The sequence below is a fragment of the Sinohyriopsis cumingii genome, unplaced genomic scaffold, assembly GCF_028554795.1.
Source record: "Sinohyriopsis cumingii isolate HCF-2022 unplaced genomic scaffold, ASM2855479v2 utg002198l, whole genome shotgun sequence".
Lineage (NCBI taxonomy): Eukaryota > Metazoa > Mollusca > Bivalvia > Unionida > Unionidae > Sinohyriopsis > Sinohyriopsis cumingii.
Window position 1 is genome coordinate 131,469 of NW_028316155.1, and position 10,266 is coordinate 141,734.

Genomic DNA, 10,266 nt, shown 5'->3' on the forward strand with positions numbered 1-10,266 from the left:
CGTCGGTGACTCCAGCCAAGTCACGGCAGCGAATCACGCCTTTGGACGTATTCAGTGTGGTGTGAGCGAATGAGGTTACTGGGATATCAAAGAACGTTTTCATTTTCCTGATATTGTCTGATTGACCTCGTCGCTCACACTCAATAAGAAGACAACCCGATTTCAACTTTTTAACACTTTTAGGTGTGCCAATCGATCCTGTGATAGTCTTTTCGATGACAAATGGAGATAGTGCGGCAAGCGGTTTCGTGGCATCTTTTGACTGTATGACCATGAAGCGTGGAAATGACTCCACACTACATGGTTCATCGTCAGACTCTGATAAGGGTTTCGATCTTTTATTTTGATTTTTTTTGGAATTATCCATGATGGCTAGATTAAAAATTCAGCACCCGTGCTCCCCACCCACCAAGGAGCCCAACAAGGGGACACTTTTCAAGTGTCAGGGATACACAGATGCCATACTCAGTTGATAAAATTACCTTTGAATGACCCTGAAGTCGCCAATTTCTAAGGTCGGTAAAATTACCCCCCGATTGACCCGTTAAGCCACCGCCTTCTAGGAAGCCTTCTAAGACTTGGAAAAGTGAAATATAAAGGAAAAGAATATAGGGGCAACGGTGGTATCAAGAGAGATACAAGGAGAGAGAGAAAGAAGGTGAGAAAGTTAATAAAGACCTCCTAGGGCTCGGCGTGACCAGCCGATTTGTCGGAACCGGGCCCATCCCGACCACCCGTCTAAGAGAAGTAGAGGCCAAAGTAGTGTATTGCAGGGAACTGCTCAACTACCAGGATCCTTTCCTCCCCCGACACGGGACGCAACCCACGGCAAACAGGTTGCCTCTACTTAGTCGCCTTTTACGACACGTAGCGAGGCACGTCGGGCCAATTCTACAACCCCGGACCCGCAGGGGGATAAAAAGAAAGAAATGCAGTTACAATAGCATAGATGTAATTTGTGTAAAAATTCACAAAAATTAAGAAAGCTATTATTTCTATATGTTATTTTAAGTATGTGGTTTTTATGAAGAATTAGCTGAACAATATATACTAATGCCGAACCTCGAATTCTCACACATAAATAAATACAGTTGTTCCACAAAGAAACAGTATACTCATCACACGAAGAATCCAAGAAATGAGATAAGATACTTTCATGACTTTCCTATAAGACCATTACAAGTAAGAATGATACTTCACAATGTTTAAATACTCTGTATATTTCAAAATGTTCATTAGTCAAGAGCCTATGTTGAATAAGGCATTGAGCCATATCTGTTGCTTATTACATCACATTTATTTAATCTGTCTTGTGTTAAAGACTCTATTTCTTGTGGTCATAACCATTAAACAGACATCCTTTGCAATCGCGAAGTGTTTTGAATCTCTTTTATGTGCTCTGAAATGTTATGGTGTGTCATATTTAATGAATGGTGGCTCAGAATATACCTTCTTATCATCATATTCCTCGCTTTCATCAACATAGAAATTGCTTAAACGAAACCGCGATACAAGTTTAAAGTCAAGTGACTCGAATGTAGATCAGGTCCTTGTGACGTATCATTCTTCAAGAACATAACGATTTGTATTTCCTGCCGATAAAAGTTTTTTTACCTTATTTAACCATTTAATGAATATCTGTGTAGTCATAAACAATTTCCTGTTAAATATATATGTCACTGTCAAGTTTCTAACAGTAATTTCCTTAAATCAGCCGGCTCTGCAAGCCTTGCCGATTACAAGTGTTTTAATGTTTTAACCTGTAGAAATGCATGCAAAACAACACTGTTGCGAGTGAAGACCAAATACATCCACTATTGCTTAAATACATGTATGCACTGATTTTTCTCTATTGGAAAACATTTGAGTGAAGCTGACATTACGAATACTGCTCTGTAGGACTGTGGCGGCAAAAAATCAAAATCGAGGTAACATATAGTCCTGATATTTGATTTAAAAACGTGCAAACAATTTTCAATTAGCAATGCTTACAAATGAATAGCATCAATCAGAATTATTTAATCAACAAATAAACATATTCTTTTTAAATAGCTAATCACCAAGCATTAAGTTATTAAAACATGAAATTAGCATTAGATGTTGGCACTTTTTTTGGTGTAACAGACTTCTGATTTGTTTATTCTCAGCCATAAGTGTTCGTATCAAGTATTCTTTAAACCTGGCAGGCCTTTGGGTCAGTTTACGCGCCCTGCTTTACAGATCAGGCCACTATATTTACGGATAAATGTCATTAATCTGTTATAGAGTGTTAAAAAATTTCTAAAACAAATATATTTCCAAATTGTAGCTGAGCACTTTTGAGGGTAAAATCCTTATTCGGTGTACAGAGGTGAGGCTTCGAATTTACAGTGGCGAAAAAGGATGACATTAAGGAAGGAAAATATCGGAAGTAAAAGCATAGCCGGTCCAGAGGGTATTTCATTGTTTTGATGTTTCGGTCGTGAGGGGGTGAAAAAGAGTAAAAGGACCACCAGATCAGGGATGGAGGATGGAAAGACTCAGTTGTAAAATTCAACTACTATCGATATGATTTGAATGTTTCGTATACAATATTTGTTCCCGTGCAGGAAGGACAAACTTACTGACAATAACATGAGGAACTATTCCAGACAATAACCACCAACAAAGGAATTCTGGAAGAGTTGTGTAGGTATGTTTAGTGATCTAAAAAGGTACTAAGACCATCATTTGCGCAGCAATATATTATTTTCCTTAAAATGCTGTCGTTATGGCCATTTTGGCCACCATTTAAAAATGTTTCCATGTCCTGCAATCATTATCCCAGTTATTTCAATCGCTATTATGTGGCATGGATCATAACTTTCATAAACTTTCATAAACGTTTTTATTTGCATTATAACGAGTTCAAAACATTTTAATGTCCTCGATTTTTAAAAGTCGCGAATATATCGAACCAATGACGGTAAATGTTTACATTGTAATAGGATCGTTGTCTGTGATGGCTTCTTCAATATAGTATCTCAAACTTCATACCTCTCGAAAGAATTAGAATATTGAAACAATATTGATTACTTTGACACACAAATACACACACACAGACACACCCACATCCACACCCAGATATAGATATGTATATATATAGATATATATATATATCTATATATCTATATATCTATATATATATATATATATATATATATATATATATATATATATATATATATATATATATATATATATATATATATATATATATATATATATATATATAACGATTTACACTCGTTTATAAACATTTATGTGATGTGTGATTGGGTCTACAATATCCCACCAGATTTGTCTTGAAACGCGCTGTTAAGGGTCAAGATATTTAAAGCGTTCAATCACGTGTACTGCCCAGCCAATCGCAATGCTATCGCTCCCACAGCGCGTAGATGGATTCTTTCTGATAGGGACTGTGGCGTCAGTTGAGCCAATTTCCTTCTGGGTGCGGACGTGTTTCCTTTTCCTGTAGAAATCTGATTTTTTATCAGTTCACTTTATTAGTTATCTTACTCATTTCCTGGATGTTTGATCGAGTCGAATCGTCCTGGAAGTTAAGTATTTACTTACATTAACTTGTTTCCATTCCACAAATTCTGCTGATGTTACTTTTGTTATACATTAAGTCACACCCATACTAGGTCATTCCATCTGTAAAAGATTGCAGCATCATTTGAAATCAGAAATAGACGATCTATTGCGTCTCGATTTTAATATTCGGCACTATTCTAAAATGTATATGCATGGGGTTGGGGCAGAATAGTCGACACACTTATCTGGATCGATCTCTCTGTCGTACGCAACATAAAATCATAGAACCATAAAGCTAAACATAGATATACTTCCCATCGTATCTTGCATAAATTCATTTCACAAATATAATAGCCTAAGAATAACTGCAAACGACTCCACGTTTGTTGCAAGCTCAAGTGGTATAGCATTAGTGTGCCAAATCATTGCACTTAAGTTCAAATATCCAAAATAATTTATATCCAAATTCGCGGTCTATTAATGGGGTATATGTATAACCCTAGTCTTTCGGTTTGGTTGATTTATTCCTCGGTCTGATATTGCAGCATAGGTGCACCTTCCTAATACCAGGGTTCATATTGTCTTTGAAGGTCTTTGATAGTTTGGGAAAAATGGGGTAGCATTTTCAAGGCCTTGAAAGTTTGGAAAAGTCAAGCTGATTACTCTAAGGTCTTTGAAAGGATTCGAAAATTGAAATAAACCCAAACATTTTAATTTCTTTCCATAATCAAAAATAAAATTGTCCAATGGTAGATTTAGATGTAGTCGATTGTTTCTGGTGTCTTTCTTTTGAAGACCCGTTCTGTTTGATTTCATTATTAAACTATATTATATTATTTTGCATTCTTTGTTTTCACATATAACAATACTTGTACACATAACATGTTAGCGAACCTAGGTCTTGGAAATCTATGTTTGTGGTCTCTGAAAGACTGCGAATGCCTTTGCATTCAGCATTCAGTATTCTGCATGAACCCTGTAATACGCTTTTTTCTGGCTTTGTGTACCTTTGATATGCGGTGTTGAGTATGGACGAAACGTTGTAATGTACTGGAAGATTGAATTGTCTTTCGATGGTTGGTCAGATGAGCCGTTTATGGAATAATAACAAACATTTCCTGCATGATGGTGTCATGCTTTATTGATACTTTATGATTATTCGCACTATGTTGCCCAATTTTCGGTCATTTCGTTCTGCATACTTGTGTTGACAAGGGGTCTTTCGGTTTGGTTGGTTTATTCATCAATCGGATTGACAACGTATGTGCACATTCTTGATTTGACTTTGCATGGTTTTGTGAGGTCTCGTGTGGCTTTCTCGGGTTTGGCAGTATTTAGTTGGATCCTTTTCTTTTAATTGGTTCCGTACCACTAGCTTATGTTTTCCAGACGGGTCCGTACCACTGGATTGTGTGCTAGCCAGTTGGTTCTGTACCACTGGATTTTAGGGTTACCAATTGATTCCGTATTACTGGCCTATGTGTTTACCAGTTGGTTCCGTACCACTAGATTATATGATTACCAGTTTATTCCGTTTCACTGGCCTGTGAGTTTACCAGTTGGTTCCGTACCACTGGATTTTGTGATTACCAGTTGATTCCGTATCACTGGTTTGTGTGTTTACCAGTTGGTTCTGTACCACTGGATTTTGTGATTACCAGTTGATTCCGTATCACTGGTCTGTGTGTTTACCAGTTGGTTCCGTACCACTGGATGTTATGATTACCAGTTGATTCTGCATCACTGGTCTGTGTGTTTACCAGTTGGTACCGTACTACTGGATTGTATAATTACCATTTGATTCCGTATCAGTGGCACGCGTGTTTACCAGCTGGTTCCTTACGTTTTACGGTTGCTACGAGTTTCATGCTTGGCGTACTTGGGTCCCGCACCTCACTGTTTGACACTTGATTAGTCATTCATGCTTTCTGTTTCCACCACTTCGCTCCATGTTAATGGGTTTTGTGTTTCCAAGCTGGTTTAGGCCCAATGACCTGTAATTGTTATGTTGATATTGGGTATGTTGTATTCCGCACCTCAAAACAATGACCCATAAATTTCATAATGTTCAAATTTTGTTCTTTTCTTATATTTTTCTTTCTTACTATTACCAAGTTTGTGCCTCATCTCATTGCAGTGAACAATAAGGGTTATTCATTCAAAACGATTGCTACGTAGTAATACACTGAATTGTATGCAAATATATTTTTGTGGCATTTGCTACAAAGTGTCCCTTACATAGAAGGCAGAGTTGCAAATGGCAGTGAAGAGAGCCAGACAATCAAGATCAAAAATCCAAGAGGTGGTGAATAGGCCCATAACGAAGGCACCATTGTCAATGCCAATTGCCGCCAACCCTCAACCTTGGTCATCCAGGGAAGGGGCTTGGATGGTCCCAAATATTCTCAATGTTATAACCCAAGAGGTTTCCAACAGGCTCACCACCTAAGTGACACAGGAGATCCATGACAAATATGATCAGCTGGTAGCTATGCACAGGCCGTCCACGCAAAATGGTTCACAAAATGGGTTTCAATTTGGACCCTCCGTAGCAACAGACAACAAACCAGCAGCATCCATAGTCTCCCGCGCCATTGTGGAAACAAAGGCTTCACTTACAGGTTCAGCTGTGGATACAGGTAACATTGTCCAAATCCTTTCTGCCTCCGGGGGCATTCGCAATCAAAATTTGTAAGCTAGTCGGTCACACCATCAAATCTAATCCCTAATAAAGTTAAGGTAAACAAATGTGCGGGCTCATACATAGATTTTCTACCCTCATGAATAACTCACAGGATGTGAGTTTCAAATTTCAGCTAGATATGCACAGTACTGGTCCTGTACTTAGCATTGTTCCAAAAATTATGAACGTCCAAATCCCAGTAGGACAGTGGATTCTCGCTACATGTATAAAACAGGTGCGTAGGGGATGTTTTGCATGGCAAAAACAGACACATGAAATGTTTCCATATTCTTTATATTTATTTCATGCGATATCATTGTTTTGGCTTTTTGTGGTGGAACATTATTGTTTTGACAAATGCTTACCAATGGGTTTTAGTTCCAGTTGCAAGTTAGTTGAGACCTTTTGCAATTCTCTTCAATGCGAACACAAAGTTATCTATAACATACATGACACATATTTTGGACGAGTTTTGATACTAGATGCAAATCGTGTCCAATGTCAGCAGACGCTCGATCCCTTCCAGACTGTATGTGCCGATATCGGCGTTACTATGGCTGCGGATACAACTTTTGCCCCGTCAAGAACCATGACGTAACTCTGACACGAATTGGATTCCGTGAGAATAAAGGTTCGCCTTCCCACGGAAAGACTAGAAAAAATGTAATTAACTCGTACATTTATATCGTGCTTGAAATAAAATTACTCTCAAGGAATTGCAATCCATCATATGTACTCTTAACTTTTCCTGCGCAGTTGTTTTGTCGGGGTAATCTTTTCTTAGGCGACTCATCAACTTGACAATTGGCATTGCAAAACCACATTAGATTAACAAAAACGATAAAGGAAGATTTAAGGGCCTGGCGAAACTTTCTAATCGGTTTAAATGGTAGATCTTTTTTATTACCTGACATTTGGCTGACTTCCGACATGTTGTACATGTACACATACAGTGCCATCCGGGTCTCACACCATTTATATTGCAATCTGGTATCAGACATGGGCATATCAAAATATAACGCTTCTAGAATTATACCTCTTCATTCTGGCAGTTGTGGTCTAGGGGAACACCTTTCGAATAAATGTATATATTTCCACACTGACAATAAAGCCTTGATTGAAACCATAAACAAACAATACTCTAAGAACAATCATGTATTTCATTCGCAAATCTGTACTATTTTACATTAAATTAAATATCTTGGTCAGGGCATAACAAATACTGGTTATACTGGTACCAGACTCGCCGATGCACTTTCTCACCAACAGGTTTCGAGTTTCTACGCCATGGCTCCCGATGCGGACTCACATCTTCATCACAATCTGCTTCCTCCAACCTTGCCCATCTAGAGCGTACGCTTGATCATTTGCTTAAAAATATCCTACACCAAGCTATACAAATCACGTATAAGTGGGCTTGGACGCTATATAAGAGTTTGCATCTGACAACTTGACCGTGTACTATCTATCAGATTCAATAATCAATGTGACCCTTTCAAATGCATTTGAGAAATGCATAAGTTTAGGCTAAAAGGTCTCAACTTTTAACCCTTCAATCACTTTTTTAATATCGCCATTCAGCCGAGTGTGCTAATTCCTCTTTCAGATCTCGTGGGTTTCACAGACCTAGAACCATGGGCATCGACCGTGCTTTGCTGTGATATCATTTACTCGACCCAGACTAACCTGTGTCTACCTGCCTTTTCGACCGCCAAGAGCGTAGGAGTGTACTCTAACAGCTCCGGAAGACCAACAGCGCATTCAGGAAGTACATGCATCTGTGTTAAAGTTTCTTCCCAATCCTCCATAGATGCTGGATATATTCTAACTACCGGGGAGTATGACGGGGCTTTACAGCCCCGGCAATACAGAATTCATCGGTTTAATTTTCATCAACATTTATCGTTTCTGTGATGCTGTACATTTTGGTTTTTTTTTTTTTTTGCCCCACCCACCTGTTTGTGGCTGCCAGAAATACAGAAAGCTCTGTTTGAAGTATTTATGTTTGTGGCGGTTGCAGCCTCAAAAAATGTTTGTATTCTATGGTATGTCTAATTATTCAATTTCTTAGCATGTTTACGCTATAGACTTTATCCACATAGTTATGTTATGCTGTAAATACATAACACATATTTGGTTCACTAATATCATTTATGTTCAATACAAAGTCATTAAAGTGGCCAGCATCAAAAATAACGTTTGTCTTTGTTTTAAGTATGTACCCATATACTTTGACTTTGTAATATTTGCACGACTGACCTAGGGTAATCTGTCCTTTCACTCTCTATCTTCCGCTTGACTCTATCGATGTCGGAAAGAGTAGGCTGGTGCATGTACATTTCAACTTACAATCTCATAAAACAAGTTAATAATACAAACCATCTTTCTCATTCACTTTCGTTCTGACAATAACTTGCACCCGTCTTCTACATGAGCATGAACACATCACATAAAACGATTTACGCTCGCGTAAGGACATTTATGGGATGTGTGATTGGCTCTACAATTTCCCGTCAGATTTGTCGTATAATGCGCTGTCAATGGCCAATATATTTAAAGCTCTCAATCACGTGTTCTGCCCAGCCAATCGCAATGCTCTCGCTCCTACAGCGCGCGGAGGGATTCTCTCGGATAGGGACCGTGGCGTCAGTTGAGCTAATTTCCTTCTGGGGTGCGCACGTGTTTCCTTTTCCTGTAAAAATATGTCCCTCCTCCACCTATCATACCTCCCTGTATATAATTGTAATGTGTTATCTCGCTGATAATGATATGTTTGTTTATTGTTGTTTTGTTTATTTGTTGTTATATTTTTACTTTCTCTATTTGTTCGGTTTTTAGGCTGTTTCGTCCGCAGTAAACTCTTACAAGGGTATACGGCTTCTAGAGTATCGTTGTATTATAATACCGCTCGTCTCAGTCTTGCATTTGCTAGCATATTTACTTGATATATTTTGTTCAAAGTTACATTGCTGTAAATACACAGTATGTAACAATCATGTTTACGGCGGTTGCAACCTCAATAAATTTATGTATTATATGGTATGTCTCATTGTTCTATTTCTTAGTACCATTACACTATGGACTTTGTCCATATATTTATGTTATGCTGTAAATACATAACAGATATTAGGTTCACTAATATCATTTATGTTCAATATAAAGTCACGAAAGTGGCCAGCATCAAACACAACGTTTGTCTTTCTTTTAATATGTACCCATATACTTTGACTTTGTAATATTTGCACGACTGACCTAGGGTATTCTGTCATTTCACTCTCTATCTTCCTCTTGACTCTATCGATGTCGGAAAGAGTACGCCGGTGCATGTACATTTCAATTTACAATCTCATAAAACATGTTAATAATACAAACCATCGTACTCATTCACTTTCGTTAAGATATTAATTTCCACACCTCTTCTGCATTGGCATAAACACATCAGATTATATATATATATATATATATATATATATATATATATATATATATATATATATATATTATGCCGTTGACCTTTCAAGCCGATTGGCTTAACATGACTGTTATGTTTGAAATTATAAAGCTGCCAAAAACTGATTCCATGAATGTGGTTGTTCGAAAAGAAATATCTCACAGATTATATTTCAAAATGAGGTTTGCTGAACATTGTGTCTATAATGTCATAAGATGAACATTACGTCCAGTATGTTATTGCTCATAGGATGAATATAATATGCCCCTGAGACGTGACATTCTATAATCACTGTCTCTATGTATAAATTTCATTACGGTGTAAATTTTCCAGCATTCAAAACCGTTACAACAAAATCTTATCTTTGTAAGAAATAATAACAAAGTGATATAATTGCTTGCAAATCTAATCAGGGATTTTATAAAATTAAATAGTAAGTTACCTGAAATATTTTACCGCTCTGTCACAAGTGATTGTGGTTTCTTAAGTCTAAAGGATTGTTCGTAAAAGGAATAAATCAAAAAAGTTCAAAAATGCGTAAGAAAAACGTCCGAAGATATGGGTCTGAAATACGAAC